The following is a 21,452-nucleotide window of genomic DNA, read 5'->3' as shown; positions in this document are numbered from 1 at the left end:
GCACGCTGCCATAAGTGAGCTGCCACAACAGAGAGATACAGTACTTGTACAGTCTGTGAGTAGTACATGTAGATGAGGATTGTACCCACTCACGTGGCTAGGGTTCCAAATCCATGCATCAACCTAGTCCGATCGGCAAACTATAAAGAAGGAATAAAAGAAAGAGAATCGAAAAAGAAAAGAAAGAGATTACAGCATAAGAGAAACAGAAACAAAAAGGAATGAAGAATATAATCAAAGAATAAAGTGAGAAAACAAAAAATCAGAACATGAGTAACGGAAGAAACACAGTAGTGTAGTTTGGTTTACTTATTGAGCAATTAGTGCTCACTCCGTTAATTTATTGTTTTGCAAGTACTAGATGATTTGCGATCGGGTGGGATGTCAAGAAGTGGTGGAGTTTGGTGGCACTATTCAAGATTACCTTATGTTACTAAAGAATATCAATGTTATGTATGTATATATATTTATGAATTAAAAATTAGAATTTTCGGATTTACATTATGTATATATGTTTGTAAAAGTTATCTAATAAATTTTATCTTATATTTCTTATAGAATTACTAGTTATATAGTATATTACATTTTTGGTTTCAGAGCGTCGATTTTGAACCATCTTTCTTGTCCTTAGCACATTATCTTTCTTTGAATCATCTTTCTGTTGCTCATTTGGAGGCTCTTTGACAATGATTTCTTCATCCATTTCTTCGTCAGATTCTTCCTTCTTTTCTAGATGTCTCTCATCTTTCTTCCTTGGTTCAATATCTTCCAAAACTGTCCCACTTCTAAGAAAAATTGCATTTGCTTGCTCTCTTGGGTTGGTCACAGTCTACTTGGCAAAGAGCCTGGTGTTCTCTTATTCAACTTTTTTGAAATCTGACCCATTTCAACTTCGAAGTTTTGAATAGAAGCTCCCTAATTTCTAAAGCTTGTTCTTGTCTTGATCATGAATTTCTCAAACACATCTTCCAACTTGGACACTCTTTGTTCAACTTGTTGAAGATTTACCACCGATTGTTAATTCATCACTGGTCTTTGATTCCCTTGATTATCTTGGTTGCTTTGATTACTCTAGGAAAGATTCAAATGGTTTCTCCAACCAAGATTATAAGTGTTTGCGTATGGATTGTTCCGTGGTCTTTGATTACTAGCCAAATAGTTAACTTACTCTGTTGATGACGATGATGAGGTTAATGTTTTCCCCGTTTGACATTCAACACTTGCATGAGCTCCTACACAAAATTCACCTGTTACTTGAGGTGTTTGAACAAAATTAACTTGCATACCTCTTATTTGTTTCTGATAGTTGTTACTTGCCAAGACCTCAAGTAACTCATAAGCTGCAACTGGTGTCTTGTTTTGCAAAGCTCCTTCGGATGCTGCATCTACCATTGTTTGAAAATTTGGAATCAACCCATTATAGAAAGTTTGGACTTGCTTCCAAATAGGCAAACAACGATGTGGACACTTTCTCATTAATTCCTTGTATCTTTCCCATGCTTCATACAAGGATTCACTTTCGCTCTACACAAACGAAGTGGTGTCGTTTCTCATTTTTCCTGAAAGGGCTCGTGGGAAATACTTGGCAAGGAACCTTTGTGCAAGCTCATTCCAAGTCGTGATGGTTCTAGCAGGTAGTGACATTAGCCATCCCTTTGCCTTATCTCTCAACAAGAATGGAAATAGTCTTAATCTTATGGCATCATTTGCACTCCAATGGACTTGAATGTATCACAAATCTCCAAGAAGTTTGCTATGTGCAGATTGCTAAATCATTTAGATGATAACCGGCTTAATCTCAAGGTTATTTGCCTCAACAAGCAGTCTTGTTATGCTCGGACTACATCTCTCAACTTGTGGAAGTGCAAATTCCCTTAAAGTTCTGTTATCAGCCATGACTAGAGTGCTAGAGTAGATGCCCTAGAGCCAATCAATTATTGTAGAATTGACTCTTAGTAATAATGTTCATTGATCAATAAAAGGCATTTTATTCTACATCATGTAAATCATATTGTATGTATTCACATATGTTTTTAGGATTGTAGAACCGTGACAAGGGTATCAAGTGTTTCAAATCTTGATATTGAGAACTTTATGATCACATATGGTGGCTATCCTCCAGATGTTCGCAGCCACGGTATTATTTTGACCAAGGGCACAGATAATATGGTAAGGCTATCATAGTGTTGAATGACCCTATCAAAAGGTAGTGACTGATCTCACTTATCAAGGTTGTTTGTCGACAATCTGGTGCAACACATGGGTGCTTGCTTTAGGCAAGTTCACTGGATTGGCCCACTAGAGGATTCCATGTAGATGGTAACCCCAGTGTCTATGGAATAAATCCTCTAACGAATGGTGGTGCATGTGATCCTTAGACTTGAGATCACCAGAGTGCCTTGCACACCGATTGGTGTAGTTTGTGTTAGATTAGATGCCCTAGAGCCAATCAATTATTGTAGAATTGACTCTTTGTAATAATGTTCATTAATCAATAATAAAAGGCATTTTATTCTATATCGCGTAAATCATTATTATTGCAATATGTATTGATATATGTCTTTAGAATGGTAGAACCATGACAAGGGTATCAAGTGTTTCAAATCTTGATAGTGAGAACCCTATGAGCACATATGGTGGCCATCCTAGAAATGTCTGTAGCCCCAATATTATTCTAAAGTAAGGTCATAGATAATACGGTAAGGCTATCATAGTGTTGAACGACCCTATCGAAAGGCAGTGACTGATCTCACTTGCCAAGGTTGTTTGGAGACAACCCGGTGCAACACATGGGTGCTTGCTGTAGGCGAATACACTATAGCAAGTTCACTAGACTGACCCACCAGAGGATTCCATATGAATGGTAACCCCAGTGTCTATGGAACAGATCCTCTAACGAATGGTGGTGCATGTGATCCTTAGACTTGAGATCATCGGAGCGTCCTATGCACCGATTGGGGCAGTTTGACACTAGCCTAACACAGTTTTATTCAGAGTTGTCAATACAGTGGTGACTGGCTGCATCAAGGAGTATATCAAGACTATGGTGGATTGACAGAGGATTCATCACTCCCGGGTACGGGAGAAGTTATCTCACGACGCAATTCAGTATATGGCAATGACACAAAAACTGTGGCCACAGTGGGATTGAGTTGTTGCTCTATCCAGTTTACAATACAGGTCATTGGTCCAGGAACTGAATACATAATATCAAGAATAACTAAAGGTTTACACTATTTCTATGCCTTCGTCTCGTCGAGATAACGGATGATGAAAGGATCGAAATGTACGGTAACCATATCGTTGACAGGTAGCTACTTTGCTGAATCTGAATCTATCGGGTGGCCATGATGCCTTGCTAGGGGCCAATCTTGGTCTGTGTATTAGTGAGACGATTAATTGGTGTTAATCACGATATTATACATTGTCGGTATGATAAGGAGCCTATGGGTCACACACATAGAAGATAATTTAAGACTTAGGAAGAAAGAAGGGTGTTTTCATCTTTTTAGGAGAAAGGGTATTTTGGTAATTTCACAGTGCAATTAAATTTCCAGAGGTCGTAGCCTTTATTTATTTTATTAGAAAAATTAAATAAGAGAAATTATGTTTAAATATGTGTTCGCATATATTTAAATTAAATCATCATTATTGTTAAATGTTAATATATAGATTAAATATATATTAATTGATTTTAATTGAGATAATGATGAAATAAAAATAAATATCTAATTGGGAGTGTTTGCTAACACGGGGTGTTTGGGTTGGAGCCCAAGACTATTCCGTATGGGAATAGGGCATTAAAATAACACTATAAAATAAAATGTTTCTTTGTAAAATGTGAGAGATTTTCATAAGTTTATTTTTCTTTGAAAAGGCACAAACACAGTAGCCCCAAATACTCTCCCACACCAGTTTTTGGTGTAGCCTAAAATCAAATCTATTTGATTTTTCTTCTTTAATCTTAAAGCTAAGGAGGATCTAGCAAATCCCTCTTTAGTTCTTTGTGATTGTCTTCGTGTGGGCTACGTGGGTTTGATCCTACGCTTGGGTTGGTAGCAAAACGTTCATTGACAAATTTGGAAGAGCCTCCAAACATGCGTATGTATTTCTAAACTCATGATTAATTTCTGCAGATTTCTATTTTAACATAAACTGTAAATTGTACCTTTGATCTTGGCTCAATGGGAACTATCCTTGTTATTATGTTTTTGTTTTCCACTGCGTATATGGACCATTTCCTAACAGTGGTATCAGAGCCTAGGGTACCAAATATTACAGTTTTTATTTGGATGGTTGATAACATGTATTTGATGATATTATGTTGCCTTATAAAATCTGCCTTAAAATCATGTTTTAGGAAATTTATTAATCGATTAATTTAATTGGTTGATGATCTGCAAGTTTGGTATATTGGTGATGGATTTTTGGTTGAAATCAGTGTGTATGATTGATTGAAAATCCGTTTGGAGTGTATATGGTTACTGTATGAACAGATCCGGAGCTACAGATCTGTGTACGCTTGCTGCAGTGATATAACCCATCGCCGCAGTGAGTGTTGTTCACGCTGGCGCTGGTGATGAAACCAACGCTCGCCGCAGCGATCGTCCTTAGAGCGTGGACGTCAGCATAACCAACACATGCTGCGGCGATATAACTCATCGCCGCAGCGAGCGCACTTCCGAGTGCACATGGCTAAAATGTAAAGTTTCAAAACTTTTAGACAAAATGTAGATCTGTAAATTGTCAGGGGCTAAATGATAATTAACCCACAAATTTAAAAAATTGATTGTTTTTGAAATGTATGCTTTGTACTTGTTTGCATATTGCATGTTGTCAGGTACATGAGCCTTAGACCTAAGGGTGAATGTTTTAAAAAAATTTTTTGGGTATGTATGGTTGTAAATTTATTAAATAGGGTCCGCGTGTCCTGCCTTTCTCCTTTTCTCAATTTACATTCTCTTCTCATCTCATTCCCCTCGAATGTAAATCGAGGTTTCTAAATTTATTGATGTAAAGAATTTTGTATAATTATTCTTACTGTAAATTTAAATGATATTTTTGTAATGTACTTTAAGACGGAGCAAAGAACGAGGCAACCATACTTGAAGACTCAAGATGTTTATTACAGGACCCTTAGGTGACCCACCGATTCCTCTAGGCTCGAGGAAATCTAATTTAGTTGGGCCATGTACTGGCAAGTATTATATTATGTTTAGAATGAATGTTCAATAACATACCAAACAATGTCATTCTACCAAAGATAATAATCTGATGAGACATTAAATAACAAACCCTCAATTAAAGTATATTAAGTCACGTAAGCCTTCCATCACCATGGTTTTAATCAAACCACTATTCGTCGAAGCCTTGTTCGCTAAAGTGAAGGGTATAATTCTACTAGTGGGAGGTTAAACTTCATTGGAGTTTTCCTTAATGGTGATGGGTCAACTTAAAATGATGGTTTTGCTTGTTCGCCAAAGAGAAAGTTGATAAACATGTCATAGGCATAGTAGAGCAGTACACATATTATGTGAACGTGGTGACATGTAGTGTCCACTATACTGATACTGAGAATCACACTTGAGGACAATGGTTAGAGCTATTAGATTATGTGATTGGCTTGTTGGCTTTCTCACATTTGAGGTTGATAGTGGAAGCTATCAACTAGTGTGGATTAAGTTTGTTGGCCTAAGTAATCAACTCATTTTGGCTTGTTCGCCAAAGCGAAGGTTTGAAATGGGCAGGATGGGATCTCGGTTCACTAGGAAAGTCAACGGGCTTTCCCGAGTTAATAGTGAGGGCTATTGACTTGAGTAAAATAGTGGGAGCATCATTTAATAAAAGACCATATTAAATAATAATGAACTTTATAATAACTTTATTTTTCTGCAATTGTAGATTCACCAAAATGAGCATTATGAACCTGGGACTGATAATCGAGAAAGAAAACAAGTTGGATGGATCTAATTTCTCATACTGGTATCATAATCTTCGGATTATACTCAAGTCAGAAAAGAAATTGTATATCCTTGAAAAGCCATACATGACTAAGCCTGATCCTCATGCCACTCAAGAAGTAAAGGATACTTATCAAAAGTTCCTTGATGATGCTGATAGTGTTCAATGCTTGATGTTAGCATCGATGACACCTATGCTGCAAAAGCAGCATGAGAATATGGATGCTTCTTCCATTATTCTACACCTTAAAAAGCTTTTCAAAACAAATACTCGACATAAGAGGTACAAGGTGTCGAAAGCACTATTTGGGAGTCGTTTGACTGAGGGAGCCCAAGTTGGTCCTCATGTGCTCAAGATGATGGAGCACATAGGGAGGCTTGAGACTTTGGGATGTGGCTTGGATGCAAAATTACAAATGGATTTAATTATACAATCCTTGCCTGACTCTTACGCTCCGTTCATAATGAATTTCAATATGAACACGATGGAGAAAACCCTGTTAGAACTTTTGAACATGCTTAGGACTACAGAGCAGGACTCGAAAAAGTCCTAGCCTGTTTTACTGGTTGCTGCTGGTAAACCAAAGGGTAACAGCAAGGGTAAGGCCAAGGCCAAACCCAAGCCCAAGCCCAAGCCCAAGCCCAAGCCCAAAGGATAGGTTGCTTTTGGGCCTGAGAGTGTGGTAGCGTGCGAATGCACCAAATTAATTAACCTTACTAACCTAACTACTAAATTGTATATAGGGTGAGCAAGGGTCGATCCCACAGGGAATGATTCGATTAAATCCTATATTCTATGCCAATAGCCACAATGAAAACAACATAATAAAACCCTAAACAGTGAACATAACAACACAACAGAGTAATGAAAGGGGTTTGTAATCAAGGCAAACTAAAGTAAAACAAAGAAGTCTCTAATGGAAGAAAAAATCAGATTAAAAAAAATCAGTTCTCGGTTCAAGATCCACCTAAACATGCATTCGACATGAACTAACCATAACACTATTCTATCTCATTATTATGGAACTACTGACCCTAGGAAAGACCAAGCTCTGTTACCCGAATTCTCCCTTAATCGTCACTAATGAAATAAGCTCTTCAAGTAGATCCTAACCCTCGAACAACCTAGAATAAGCTCTCTAAGTTTAATTCAACAGCAGCCTTAAGAATTAGGAAAATAGATCAATTTAAGCAACAATCACACAAGCTCGGATTATTTAACTTAGGTTATGTTATTCAAGATGACAGAATGAAAATTTGTCCATAATCATCTATCATCATGTGTTACCCATTGAATAGAAAAATGACAATTACGGATCACAATTCCTAATTCTAACAGATAAAATTCCGATAAAATAATTCAGTAGGCCATTACTAAATCACCCAAACAGAAAATTATAAACAATTAAAACAGAATAACATAAACAATTCCAATAAAAACGAGATTAAGAATAATGTTTTTGAAGTTAGGTTACACCAATGACATGAATTTAGGCTTCAAAATCCCCTTGAACTGAAGAAGGAAGATCAGCCTCACATCTTGACGTAGAAAGTAAAAGAAAACTAAGAAAACTAAAAACTACTGCTGTCTCTTCTCCCCTCTATTTAACCTAACAACTCATCAATAAATAACATGTTTTTTCCTTAATTCTACCCCAAGAATCACGGAATTTCTTTCCTAGACGTTTCCTAGAAGATCGACTTTCAGATTTGTCAAAATCTTATCAGATATGGAAAACAGAATTCGTCTCCAACTTGCACCAGGATTCTCGCAATCTAAAAGATCTTTTCTGGGCTCGGTCACTTCATAAAAATTGTAGTCCAGGATGTGTAGATGAATCTGGGATTTTGAATCACCCACTTTCGATATCTGACGCTACAGGTAGGCCCGTTCGAAGATTCAATACTCAGCCAGGAAATCCTTCTGCGACTAGGATTCCAGGTCCGGTATTGCAACAACTAATGAAGACCCAAACGAACTCGGATTCTCGCCCATAATACCTTCCTGGAAAGTTTGATTTGTCAACTTTACTTTTTCTGAAGAAACACTTTTGCAATCGAGATATCTGACTCCATGAAAAACCTGAAAAATGCAGCATTGGTCATAATAACAAAAATCTGGAATTTCCTAATCTTTTATCACTTATTTCCTAAAGTCTATCCAACTATGCCAAACTCACAAAAAAAACTCTAATCAACTCAAATAGGCATAAAACATAATAAAAAACATAATATGAAAGGAATAAAAATATGTAAATTACACTCTTATTAGAGTGGCATAGGGAAAGGCAAGGTAGTCTACTTCTTTTGTGGCAAGCCTGGCCACTGGAGGAAACACTGCAAGGCTTTCCTCGCAAGCAAGAAGAAGTCAGATGCTACGACTTCAGGTATTTTTATGATTGAGATTAATTTCTTTCCCTCAACATCTTGGGTCATTGACACAGGATGTGGTACTCACATTTGTACTGATGTGCAAGGACTAAGGCAGAGTAGATTGCTCGCCAACCTATGAGTTGGAAATGGAGCACATGTGGATGTATTGGCTGTAGGGACTTACTGTTTATCTTTGCCTACGAGCTTGTTATTGGAACTACATAAGTGTTATCACGTACCTTTTATTTCTAGAAATATTATTTCAGTATCCACTTTGGATAATATAGGGTATCATTTTGAGATATCGAATGGATTGTTGTCCTTTAGTTTGAATGGTATTCTATTTGGAAATGCAAGGTTATATAATGGATTATATATTCTTGATTTAAATGATAAAGATATTCTCAACATTGAAACCAAGAAAGCTAAACATAGCGATCAAAACCAGACATTTCTCTGGCACTGTAGATTGTGTCATGTTAATAAGACCCGCATTGCAAGACTTCAAAGGGATGGAGTTTTGACCCTTTTGACTTTCAATCATTTGAGGTATGCGAGTCATGCCTGTTAGGCAAGATGACTGAGTCTCCTTTCACAGGACAAGGTGAAAGGGCTACTGAGATGTTAGGCATCATCCATAGTTATGTATGTGGTCCACTAACAGTTAAGGCCAGAGGTGGATATTCATACTTCATCACATTTATTGATGATTTCAGTAGATATGGTTATGTCTACCTTATGAGACATAAATCTGAAGCCTTTGATAAATTCAAGGAATTCATGAATGAAGTACATAATATGTTGGGCAAAAGTATTAAAGCTCTTCAGTCGGATTGAGGAGGTGAATACTTAAGCTCAAGGTTTTTAGAGTACCTGAAGGAATGTGGGATAGTATCACAACTCACCCCTCCTTATACACCCCAACACAATGGAGTGTCAGAAAGGAGGAACAGGACTTTACTTGACATGGTTAGGTCCATGATGAGTTTTAGTGATTTACCTGCATCATTCTGGGGATATGCCCTAGAGACTGCAACTCACGTTTTAAACCGTGTGTCGTCAAAGTCTGTAGATAAGACTCCATATGAGCTATGGAGTGGGCTAAAGCCCAACTTGTCTTATCTAAGGATTTGGGGTTGTGAAGCTTATGTTAAGAAATTGACTTTGAACAAGCTGGGCCCAAAATCTTGTAAATGTATATTTATGGGGTATCCAAAGGAGACCAAAGGATATTACTTCTACCACTTAGAAGAGCACAAAATTTTTGTTGCTCAACCTGGTGTCTTCCTAGAGAAGGAATATTTTCTAAGAAGTACTAGTGGGAGAAAAGTAGAACTTGATGAAGTTCTAGAACTGCAAGATATACTAGACGAAGGATGGGATGATGTGCCACAGGAAGTGGTTGAGCATCATGAGGAGGTTACTCCACAACTTATGGATCAAAGTGAACCACCTCAGGTAGCACAGGAGCTACGTAGATCTAGGAGAGTATGCCATGAGCCTGAAAGATACGGTTATTATGTGACTCAACATGGTGACATACTAGTCTACCAAGACGATTAACCCAGAACCTACGAAGACGCTATATCGGATCTAGATTTCGTTAAATGGCTTGAAGCCATGAAATATGAGATGGACTCCATGTACCAGAACCAAGTGTGGTCTCTAGTGGAACCACCTGAAGGGGTAAAACCCATAGGGTGTAAATGGGTCTTCAAGAAGAAGACTGACATGGATGGCAAGGTGCATACTTATAAAGCATGACTGGTTGCCAAAGGTTTCAAACAAATTCATGGCATTGACTATGAAGAAACCTTTTCGCCGNTTGCAAAACTTCAAAGGGATGGAGTTTTGGCCCCTTTTGACTTCCAGTCATTTGAGGTATGCGAGTCATGCCTTTTAGGCAAGATGACCAAGTCTCCTTTCACAGGACAAAGTGAAAGGGCTACTGAACTGTTAGGCATCATCCATAGTGATGTATGTGGTCCACTAACAGTTGAGGCCAGAGGTGGATATTCATACTTCATCACATTTACTGATGATTTCAGTAGATATGGTTATGTCTACCTTATGAGACATAAATCTGAAGCCTTTGATAAATTCAAGGAATTCATGAATGAAGTACATAATATGTTGGGCAAAAGTATTAAAGCTCTTCAGTCGGATTGAGGAGGTGAATACTTAAGCTCAAGGTTTTTAGAGTACCTGAAGGAATGTGGGATAGTATCACAACTCACCCCTCCTTATACACCCCAACACAATGGAGTGTCAGAAAGGAGGAACAGGACTTTACTTGACATGGTTAGGTCCATGATGAGTTTTAGTGATTTACCTGCATCATTCTGGGGATATGCCCTAGAGACTGCAACTCACGTTTTAAACCGTGTGTCGTCAAAGTCTGTAGATAAGACTCCATATGAGCTATGGAGTGGGCTAAAGCCCAACTTGTCTTATCTAAGGATTTGGGGTTGTGAAGCTTATGTTAAGAAATTGACTTTGAACAAGCTGGGCCCAAAATCTTGTAAATGTATATTTATGGGGTATCCAAAGGAGACCAAAGGATATTACTTCTACCACTTAGAAGAGCACAAAATTTTTGTTGCTCAACCTGGTGTCTTCCTAGAGAAGGAATATTTTCTAAGAAGTACTAGTGGGAGAAAAGTAGAACTTGATGAAGTTCTAGAACTGCAAGATATACTAGACGAAGGATGGGATGATGTGCCACAGGAAGTGGTTGAGCATCATGAGGAGGTTACTCCACAACTTATGGATCAAAGTGAACCACCTCAGGTAGCACAGGAGCTACGTAGATCTAGGAGAGTATGCCATGAGCCTGAAAGATACGGTTATTATGTGACTCAACATGGTGACATACTAGTCTACCAAGACGATTAACCCAGAACCTACGAAGACGCTATATCGGATCTAGATTTCGTTAAATGGCTTGAAGCCATGAAATATGAGATGGACTCCATGTACCAGAACCAAGTGTGGTCTCTAGTGGAACCACCTGAAGGGGTAAAACCCATAGGGTGTAAATGGGTCTTCAAGAAGAAGACTGACATGGATGGCAAGGTGCATACTTATAAAGCATGACTGGTTGCCAAAGGTTTCAAACAAATTCATGGCATTGACTATGAAGAAACCTTTTCGCTGGTTGCTATGATTAAATCCATCTAGATTATGCTTGCAATTGCTACATATCATGACTATAAGATTTGGCAAATGGATGTCAAAACTGCTTTCCTGAACGGAAACCTTGAGGAGGATGTGTATATGACACAACCTGATGGTTTCGTTCTTGATAGTCAAGCTAATAAGGTATGCAAGTTGCAGAGATCCATTTATGGACTCAAGCAAGCTTCAAGAAGCTAGAACATTCGTTTTGATGAAGCCGTAAAAGAATTCAGTTTTATCAAGAACGAAGATGAGCCTTGTGTTTACAAGAAAGTGAGTGGGAGCACATCAGTATTCCTAGAGTTGTATGTCGATGACATACTTCTGATCAGGAATGATATACCGAACTTGCAATCGGTAAAGACTTGGTTATCCAAGTGCTTCTCCATGAAGGACTTAGGGGAAGCAGCCTACGTCCTTGGAATAAAGATCTATCATGATAGATCGCGTAGGTTGTTTGGCCTAAGTCAGAGTGCATATATTGACAAAGTACTGAAAAGATTCAATATGGAAGAATCCAAGAAGCGATTTCTTCCGATGTCACATGGTGTTTATCTCTCTAAGGAATTTTGTCCTAAAACATAAGATGAGAGAGATAGGATGAAGAGGATCTCATATGCATCAGCAATTGGATCCATCATGTATGTCATGTTATGTACTCAGATTGATGTCTGATGTGCTTTAAGCACTTGTAGCAGATATCAATCGGATCCAGGTGAGCATCACTGGATGGTTGTCAAGAATATTTTTAAGCACTTGAAGAGGGCTAAGGATATGTTCTTTGTTTATGGAGGGGAAGATGAGCTCACTGTAAGAGGATACAGTGATGCTAGTTTCCAAACAGAGAAAGATGATTATCGATCGCAATCAGGGTTTGTATTTTGTCTCAATGGCGGTGTAGTGAGTTGGAAGATCTCCAAGCAAAGCACTGTAGCAGACTCTAAAATAGAGGCTCGGTATATTGCATTGTTAGATGCGGCCAACGAGGCAGTCTGGATTAAGAAGTTCGTTACTGAACTTGGTGTGGTTCCCATGATTGTAGATCCTATAGACATCTATTATGACAACAATGGAGCAATTACTCAAGCCAGGGAACCACGGTCTCATCAGAAGTCCAAACACATACTCAGACGATTCCATCTCATCAGAGAGATAGTTGAGAGGAAAGATGTGCAGATTAGTAAAGTGCATACTGACGACAATCTCGCACATCCACTGACAAAGCCTCTGTCACAGCAGAAGCGTTAAAGGCACTTGAGATCATTTGGTATTAAATATATGAATGATTGGCTATAGTGCAAGTGAGAGATTGTTAGAGTAGATGCCCTAGAGCCAATCAATTATTGTAGAATTGACTCTTTGTAATAATGTTCATTAATCAATAATAAAAGGCATTTTATTCTATATCGCGTAAATAATTATTATTGCAATATGTATTGATATATGTCCTTAGAATGGTAGAACCGTGACAAAGGTATCAAGTGTCTCAAATCTTGATAGTGAGAACCCTATGAGCACATATGGTGGCCATTCTAGAAACGTCCGTAGCCCCAATATTATTTTGAAGTAAGGGCATAGATAATACGGTAAGGCTATCATAGTGTTGAACGACCCTGTCGAAAGGCAGTGACTGATCTCACTTGTCAAGTTGTTTGGTGACAACCTGGTGCAACACATGGGTTCTTGCTGTAGGCAAATACATCGCAGCAAGTTCACTGGATTGACCCACCAAAGGATTCCATATGGATGGTAACCCTAGTGTCTATGGAACAAATCCTCTAATGAATGGTGGTGCATGTGATCCTTAGACTTGAGATCATCGGAGTGCTTTGTGCGTCGATTGGCGCAGTTTGACACTAGCCTAACACAATTCTATTCAAAGATGTCAATACAATGGTGACTGGTTGCATCAAGGAGTGTATCAAGACTATGGTGGATTGATGGAGGATTCATCACTCCCAGGTACGAGAGAAGTTATCTCACGGCGCAATTCAGTATATGGCAATGACACTAAAACTGTGGCCACAGTGGGATTGAGTTGTTGCTCTATCCAGTTTATAATACAGGTCATTAGTCCAGGAACTGAATACATAATATTGAGAGTAACCGAAGGTTGATACTATTTCTATGCCTTTGTCTCATCTAGATAACAGATGATGAAAGGATTGAATTGTACGGTAACCATATCGCTGACAGGTAGCTACTTTGCTGAATCTAAATCTATCGGGTGGCCATGATGCCTTGCTAGGGGCCAATCTTGGTCTGTGTATTAGTGAGATGATTAATTGCTATTAATCACGATACTATACACTGCCGATATGATGAGGAGTCTATGGGTCACACACATAGAAGATAATTTAAGACTTAGGAAGAAAGAAGGGTGTTTTCGTCTTTTTAGGCGAAAGGGTATTTTGGTAATTTCACGGTGCAATTAAATTTCCAAAGGTCATAGCCTTTATTTATTTTATTAGAAAAATTAAATAAGTGAAATTATGTTTAAATATGTGTTCGCATATATTTAAATTAAATCATCATTATTGTTAAATGTTAATATATAGATTAAATATATATTAATTGATTTTAATTGAGATAATGATGAAATAAAAATAAATATCTAATTGGGAGTGTTTGGTAACATGTGGTGTTTGGGTTGGAGCCCAAGACTATTCCATGTGGGAATAGGGCATTAAAATAACACTATAAAATAAAATGCTTCTTTGTAAAATGTGAGAGATTTTCATAAGTTTATTTTCTTTGAAAAGGCACAAACACAGTAGCCCCAAATACTCTCCCATGCTAGTTTTTGGTTTAGCCTAAAATCAAACCTATTTGATTTTTCTTCTTTAATCTTAAAACTAAGGAGGATCTAGCAAATCTCTCTTTATTTCTTTGTGATTGGTTTCGTATGGACTACGTGGGTTCGATCCTACACTTGGGTCGGTAGCAAAACGTTCATTGAAAAATTTGGAGGAGCCTCCAAACGTGCGTATGTATTTCTAAACTCATATTAATTTCTGCAGATTTCTATTTTAACATAAACTTTAAAATTGTACCTTTGATCTTGGCTCAATGGGAACGATCCTTGTTATTATGTTTTTGTTTTCCGCTGCGTATATGGACCGTTTCCTAACAGTTTGACACCAGCCCAACATAGTTCTATTCAGAGCTATGAATATAGTAGTGATTGGCTACATCGAGGAGTGTACAAGACTATGGTGGATCGACAGAGGATTCATCACTCCCAGGTACGGGAGGAGTTATCTCACTCTGTAATTCAGTATATGGCAATGACACTAAAGCTGTGGCCACAGTGGGATTGAGTTGTTGCTCAATCCAACTTATTATTCCGGTCATTGGTCCAGTAAATAAATACAAACATATCGAGAGTAACTGAGGTTGACACTATTTTTATACCTTGGTATCGATGGAATAACAGATGATGAAAGGATTTGATCGCATGGTAACCATATCGTTGACAGGTAGCTATTTCACTGAATCCGAATCTATCGAGTGGCCATGATGCCTTGCTAGGGGCCAATCTTGGTCTGTGTGTAGTGAGACGATTAATTGGTGTTAATCGCGATACTACTCACTGTCTGTATGATGAGGAGCTTACGAGTCACACACATAGAAGATAATTTAAGAATCAGTTTGTGCAAGGGGTATTTTCGTCTTTTGGGATGAAAGGGTATTTTCGTAATCTCACGGTGCAATTAGATTTCTTGAGGTCGTTGCCTGGATTTAATGTTAAATCAAATCAGTGAGATTATATTTAAATATATGTACGCATGTATTTAAATGAATTATGATTATTTAAATGTTAATACATTTTATAAATGTGTTAATTGATTTTAATTATAATAATTAATTAAAAATAAATACCGAAAATGAGTGTTTGGATATAGGGTTATATTGGGTTGGAACCCAATCCTATTCCAAAGTGGATTAGGGTTTTGACACATGCACTATATAAGTGCATGTGTGTTGAGGGCAAAAAAGAACCAAAGTCATTTGTTCATTCATTTTGAAAAGAGGCAGCCCTCTCTCTCCCTATTCTCTCCCCCACTCTTGAATCAAAGTTCTTTGATTCAAGTTGATTCTTGAAGCCAAAGAGGATCTAGCAAATCGCTCTTTGGTTCTTCGGATTGTCTTTGTGTGGATCACATTTCGTTCGATTCTACTTTGAATCGGAAGCGAATCCAAATCAGAGACAAAGTGGAGGAGCTTCCAAACGTGCGTAAGATCTCTGATCCTCGAATGGATCATTTATATTTTCTGCAAAATTTCAATTTAACGCATTAACTATATAATTTGTACCCTGATCTTGGCTTAAGAGGAATCGAATCTTTTTTTTTATTTTTCCGCTGTGTTGGGTAGATCGGTTCCTTACATAGAGGTGGTGTCTCTTTTCTTTCTCTTTCTCTTCCCTCTCTGATGAGTCTTCTTGCTGTTCTTTCGATCTCATGATCTATAGGAACTAAAGCTTGATTTCTCATTCTTTGCATAAACTACATGGAAAATAAACAGAGTGTGTGAGAAAACAAAAATTCAAATTAAACTAAAATAAAGTTAAACTTAAAATAAAAACTTCAACTTAGCAAAAACTAGAATTTATCAATATCAAAACATACAATCCCTCACAATAGCACAAAAAATTTGATGTGTGTTTAACTAAAACACATGCAAAGTAGCAACTGCACTAATCCCAAAAAGCAATGGAGTGGTGATATGAGTATCGTCCCACAGAGATTGCATATTAACTACTGACATTTCTAATTTATCACTAATTGAAGAACATAAAAAATTTGGATTTATAGGAGATATGTAATATACTGTATAGCTAGTAATTCTTTGAGAAATATATGATAAAATCCACTAAATAACTTTCATAAACATATATACATGATGTAAAATCCGAAAATTCTAATTTTAATTCATATAAATATATACACAAAATACTGATATACTTTAGTAAGCACAAGGTAATCTTGAACAGTGCCACCAAACTCCTCCGCTTCTTGACGTCCCACCCAGTCGTAAATCATCTAGTATCTACAAAACAGTCAAATAATAGAGTGAGCACTAATTGCTCAGTAAGTAAACCATATTGCACGACTATTCTTCCTCTGTTACTCATGTTTTGATTTTCCTTTTCTCACTTCAATCTTTGATAATATTCTTCATTCTTTTCTGATATTCTGCATTCTTTTCTGATACTCTGATTTGCTACTTATCAACGTACAAAGACAATGAATAAAACTGTACATCGTCGAGCACATAAGAAATACTGAATCATGTAAGTAGCATAATACATATGCAGAGTAATAAACCTTCATGAGAAAAGAGCTTTCTTTTCTTTTATGTTTCTCTTTCTCTTATGCTGTATCTCTTTCTTTTCTTTTCTGTTTCTCTTTCTTTTCTTTCTTCTTTTTGGTTTGCTGATCGGACTAGGTTGATGGATGGATTTGGAACCATGGCCATGTGAGTGGGTACAGTCCTCATCTACATGCACTACTCATAGACTGTACAAGTATTGTATCTCTCTGCTGTGGCTGCTCACTCATGGCAATGTGCATGTAGGTATGCTCTATTGGGTACAGTCCTCATCCATATACACTATTACGGACTGTACAAATACTGTATCTCTCTGCTAATGCCACTTGCTCGTGGCAGCGTGTATGTGGGCATCTCTGTCACTCACAGGTTCCCGATTGCAAAAACCTTATATAATAGCATGTTGTAGAAAGAGAATAGAAAGAGATACTATACACATTTCAACATGAATTTCCAAGCTATGGAAATTCTACACTTGCATTCTTTAGTAAATGAGAAAATATACATATTTGCTTGTTAGCTTAAAAGAAAATTACTAGTCATTTTCTTTTCTTTCTTTCTCATTCTTTGCTAACATATTCTTTCATATTCTCATTTACTAAATCAAGGCTATATATATAATCATGTACACAAAATATGCATGATCAAGTCCATTCTTTAATATGCTTTCCAAATTCACATATATAAACTTGCAAATTCATTATGGCAAAATGGTATGTCATGACATATTCTACCATTCTCTACTATCACAATTGCCATATCAAAATAACACTTTAGCTTGCAATTCCTTTCTAACACTTTCATGTGCTATTCAAAAAGTAGGAAAGGTTCAAGTAACTAGAACCAAACACTAAGGGCCATTTCTCTCATGGAACTAACATGACCAAGTGATATTCTAAATTTTGGCATAACAATATGCACTCTTGAATACTAACATTTACACTTGGTTAAGCCCAAACATAATCTTCCTACTTCAATTCTTGCCTTTCTCTAACCCTTTCTTTATTAGGGTTTAGCCAACTCATGCATGCATTTTCTCTTTGGATTTTCATCAAACACTTCATATGCACATGCAACTTTCATGTTGGCTACACTTCCAAAACTCTCTAATTCAACAAAATTGTGAGCCAAAAACTCACTAACTTTAGTATCAAACCTGGCCGAATTCATCACTTCTCTATACTCCAAAAATTTCAACACAAATTCTTCCACAACTTCACCAAATCATCACATAACCATACTCTACTTCTCATGACTAGAATTTATGCATCATTAAACATCAAAAACAGCTAATAATTGTCTCATATCATCATATACAAACATGCAAAAACTCATTCAACACAACTCAAATCATGGTTAAAATTAGGTTTACTTACCTTGAATATGTGAGATGACTTCCCTTTTGCTCTAAATCTCTTCCTCTTGGACCTTAGGATGCTTTATTATTGAAAATCTCTAAAAATCCAAACCTAATCCTATGATTTTCCTTTAAAATTTAGTGAAGAAAATTGAGAGAAAATGGGGTGAAGGTGGCATGAACAAGGGCTGCATATAAGGCTACAGTTTCTTCAAATGAAGCCTTATATCAAATAATATAAGCATGTATTCCCATTTTGCCCTTGCACTTTCTATGAAATTCCATCTATGTCCTTTAGTCAATTACTAAAATACCCTCATTTTTTTCATCTTCTTCACATTATTTTGCTTCCTTTTACTCCCCGCTTTTTTCATCTAATTATGAGTGAAAAGACCATTTTACCCCTAATGAAGTTTTAAGGAATTTTCTTCACATTTGTCTAAGGTAACTTCAAAGAAATCCAACTAGGGGTATTAGGGCATAAGTAAAATTACGTACCTTGATGTGGGTGTTACAAGATAAAATGAATTAAACTAAAAACAAAGTATTAAAACTGGCAAGAAATTAAAACAACACTATATTAAAGCAAATGGATTAAACTTCTTTAAACAAAGAAGTTAGGACTTTTAACTTCACCAAGTTTAACTAGCTTAACCTATGAATTCCAATTGCTCAAATTTTATTGTGATGACAAAAATCAAACACCCTAAGATGTTTGGCAGTCTCTCTCGGGTTATACCATCCCACCTATTCCTATTAAGCCTCCGTACCCAAAAATTGAGACTTAATAGTTCAAGGCCTCTTAAGCATTGTGGAATCCTATCCAGATTACTAAGGTCGCATTTATCTATCTCTAGTTTTCGCTCAACCAAAGGTAACTATCCCTAGAAGCCACACATGAATCGCTTCTCAGCCTCAACATGTTCAACGGGTTATTTGAATGAAAACCCAACATCCAAACACAATAAAAATAGAGATAAACACTTAATCACAACAATAGAACTCAAGAACAATAAGAAATTCATATATTAAGCAAATAAAATCAAGGATCCATCAAAACCCTACCTAAAATAAATTACTCCATGATAAAAATGAAATTTAACATTAACAAAATGGAAATACTTGAGTTCAACATAAAATCAAAGGAAGAGAGAGAGAAATCTTCTTTAATTTGGAACACAAATCTTCAAAAACTCTGCTTCTCTTCAAAAATCCTTTACAATTGACTAACTCCCTTCAAAATAGACTAACTTTTCTTTAAATATTAACCTAAAATCCTAGGACAATAAACCTTAGATGCAAAACACATTGTTTACAAAAACAAAATATTTCTAGTTTCACTGCAACGAATCTTTTTCTTTGCTGTGGTGAAGTGAGTTAATTTCACAACATTTGACATTCCAGGAGAAACTTCGCTGTGGCAAAGTAAAAACCTTGTCATGGCGAAGTTCTATTTTAAGGCTTGAATTTATGGAACTGCCCTTGGCTTGTCTTTTCACTTGAATCTTCACTTTTCTTGGTTTTCGGTCATATAAGCTTCAAGGGTGCTTCCAATCAATTTCAGAACTTCTCTGATCTTATGAACTACGATCAAAATTGGGTCAACGAGCTCAATTTTGGCTGTTTCTCTTCAAAACAAGATTTAGCCTAAAAGATAAAATAGACTGAATTAAGTAATAATTTAGGCTAGAATCTGATGAGAAGTATTAAAAATCCTACTTAAATCATATGAAAATAAAATATAATCTTAGGATTATCACAATACTAAGTTAGTTAAAGATGATAGTCCATTATTTGACAATCTAGCCCAGTATAGAAGTGTAATTGGTAGCCTTCAATATCTTACTATGGTTCAACCTGACTTGTATTCTGTAGTAAATAGATTGAGTCAATTCCTTTAAAGTCCATTTGTTGCTCATTGGGCTATCTGTAAAAGGGTAATAAAATACATCAAAGACACTATTGATGTTGGTCTTTAGTTTACACCTTCTACAAATTTAGTACTTGAAGGTTTTACAGATGCAAATTGGGCTAATGACCTTAATGATAGAAAATCTACTAGTGGGTTTTGTATTTACCTCTTTGGCAATCTTATCAGTTGGACTTCTCAAAAGTAGAAGGTTGTGGCCTTACGGTCAATAGAAGCTGAACACAAGTCCCTTGTTCAAGCATCTACAAAACTAATATGGATTCAATATTTACTTCAAAAACTACAGGTGTCTATTTCTACTTAATCAGTCTTGTGGTGTGAGAACAAAAGTGCAGGTGCCTTAGTTGCTAACCCTGTGTTCCATGCTCGAACCAAACACATCAAAATTGATGTACATTATGTTCGAGACTTAGTGCTTACCAAAAGATTGGCAATGTAGTATATTGCCTCTGAGTTTCAAGTAACTGATTTACTTACTGAACCTTTACCTATTACAAGGTTTCAGTTGTTGTGTAGTAAACTCAAACTCACTTCACTTGTTAGTTTCAAAGAGGATATGGAATTCAAATCCTGCTCACAGAATGATCACTCTGATTTGGATGCTATTGAATGTTTTGAAAAATTGTTGAATAATGCATATGAAATGAAATTCTCCAATCAACTACTCAACTCATACAGTTTGAGAGAGGATCTTTTCTTTGAAGTTATATTGTTTTGATTCTATACTGCTACAAAGCTATGCAACAAGTAGGCTGTTCAACTTGAGGAAGGATGTTATGGTGTTACTGTTTTAATGTCTGTTGTGCCTCTAATGTGCAAGCTCTTACAACAGGCTGCTCAGCTTGAGGGAGGATGTTACAGTTGTCAACAATCAGCAAAACTCTGCACACTAAACCAAGCCGAAGAAAAAAACTTTATTTTATAATACAAAGTCTATTAATCCAACGGTTGGAGAGAAAGATTAGTTAAACGGCTGAGATCAGCGTGTCCATTACATTAGTATATAAGCTTTACTTCATTAATTGTACAGGTTGACTAAGTGAAATAGAAGTAATAATAAAATTCAAAGAAAATGAGTTTTTCTAGTTACTGTTTTCTTTTTTTGTGTTTGTTTCCTTAGAAAGTTCACAACTTTCTCTTTTCAATTCTAGGACTCTTTCAATACTAAGCTTTATAGAGGCATGATGGGGGAACTTTTGTATTTAATTGCATCTAGGCCAAACATATTGTTTAGTGTATGCATGTCTGCATGTTTCCAATCATGTCCTAAGGAATCTCAATTGAATGCTATCAAAATAATTTTTAGGTACTTGAAAGGAAC

General features: G+C 36.6%; 1 non-coding gene across 1 annotated transcript; it reads left to right on the top strand.

Moving 5' to 3' along the window:
* The first annotated feature begins 1,450 nt into the window (after window positions 1–1,450).
* LOC116107378 lies at window positions 1,451–1,557 on the top strand. Its single transcript, XR_004124455.1, has one exon. It is a non-coding gene; the product is annotated as a small nucleolar RNA R71 (small nucleolar RNA).
* Window positions 1,558–21,452: the final 19,895 nt, after the last annotated feature.

Source organism: Pistacia vera, unplaced genomic scaffold (genome assembly GCF_008641045.1).
Source record: "Pistacia vera cultivar Batoury unplaced genomic scaffold, PisVer_v2 Contig534, whole genome shotgun sequence".
NCBI lineage: Eukaryota > Viridiplantae > Streptophyta > Magnoliopsida > Sapindales > Anacardiaceae > Pistacia > Pistacia vera.
The sequence above is the reverse complement of the archived record's forward strand: the minus strand, read 5'-3'. Positions and strand labels throughout refer to the sequence as shown.